The sequence below is a fragment of the Episyrphus balteatus genome, chromosome 3, assembly GCF_945859705.1.
Source record: "Episyrphus balteatus chromosome 3, idEpiBalt1.1, whole genome shotgun sequence".
Lineage (NCBI taxonomy): Eukaryota > Metazoa > Arthropoda > Insecta > Diptera > Syrphidae > Episyrphus > Episyrphus balteatus.
This window is the reverse complement of record NC_079136.1, coordinates 77,445,097-77,446,685: the sequence shown is the minus strand read 5'-3', so window position 1 is coordinate 77,446,685 and position 1,589 is coordinate 77,445,097.

The following is a 1,589-nucleotide window of genomic DNA, read 5'->3' as shown; positions in this document are numbered from 1 at the left end:
AGCTCCTGTCTCTAAACCAAATCTTATTTCGAGACCTCGATTAGAAAATATCTGCTTCCAAATGTAAGAAAAAATATATTTCGATTTTTTCGAAAAAAAATAAATATTTCGATTTTTTCGAAAAAAAAAAAATAATAATTCAGCAACCAGACGTCCAAGAAACTTTTGGTTTTCAGTTATGAATAGGGCTTAAATAGGCCTTTTTTTGATGTTTCACTTCATGGGTTTGGAGAACTTTTGTGAAAATGCATTATTTTTAGGCAAGTGGTTAATTTTTTTACATACCTACATATTTTTCATACATATTTAATTTTTTTACATGATAGGCGATTTTTATATAAAAAAATTTTTTTTTAAATTGTTAAGCTATTCACAATGCTGCGATTTATTTTTGACAAACTGAACTGATTTTTATTTTAACAATGCAGAAGAAAAAAATCCCAATCTACATTGGGATACGATCGCAGGTCCGTAGGAGTAAAAGGCAACCACTTTGTCGTCAGAGGCTCTAAAAAATGTGTTGTTTTTGTTTTGTGTGTAAAATTGGTCCAGATCCACATGGGTTTTTTGATTGGAAAAGAACTTTTGTCAAAATACTTTGTTATTAGGTCGTGAAATTTTTATTTTGTCCAAATACTTATTCCGATTTTTGTAGTTGAACAAACTATGTTAGCATAAAATCAAAAAAAAATGTAAAGTGGAGCAAGAAAGCTTAATGTAATCTTTAATAAAAAAAAAAACACAATAAATTAAAAAAAGAAGAAGAAAAAGTTATATTTATACAAAACAAACAATAAAATAGAAAGTGTGTGTTTTTTTTATTTTTATTTATTCTGTCAATCTTTTAAAAGCAAAAATCAAAGTTTATCATATACTTCAAATTTTAGGTATTCATCAACATAAACTTTTAAAAATGCATAGATACATATTACCTTACTTTGCGATTCTTTTTCTTTTGTTCAAGGAGGTTAATGAACGCTGCGCTGAGTAAAATATAATTTAGGTCAAAAAGCGGTATTTTCAAGCATCCAGGTTAAGTGAATAAGAAATCAACTTTAAGTCCATAAAGGTTTTTGATTACTTCTGTAGGTCATAACAATCATATACCTACAATGCTGTACAGGTTAACAAACCCAGTTTGTTAAAATGAACAGCATGCTGTGATACAAGTACTTATGCAATAGTCGTGATAATGATAATAAGGTACTAGATTGGGAAGTCAAAAAGTTTAGATTTTTAACCTTAACATTAAAAAAAAAATATAGAAAATAGGTTGGTAAAAGATGCTTTTAGTCCGCTGCTGGCTTTGCCAATGTATCACTGTTGGGTCAAAAAAAGGCTCTACGATCTTTTGGACAAATCTTATTAATTTACACTTGGTTCTACTTTTGCCATTGTAATTAATATCTACTCCTCTAATTCTATTTTTTCCAATAGTTTCTCACAACACAAGTTTACTTGTACCAAATATTTTTTTATTATGAAACAAAAGCAAAGCGCAAGTTTTGCTGGTTTATTGCCCTTTTCTAGTTCTAAGTCATTAAAAAAAAACTATCTATTTTTTACGCATACACGTCATAAACTTGATA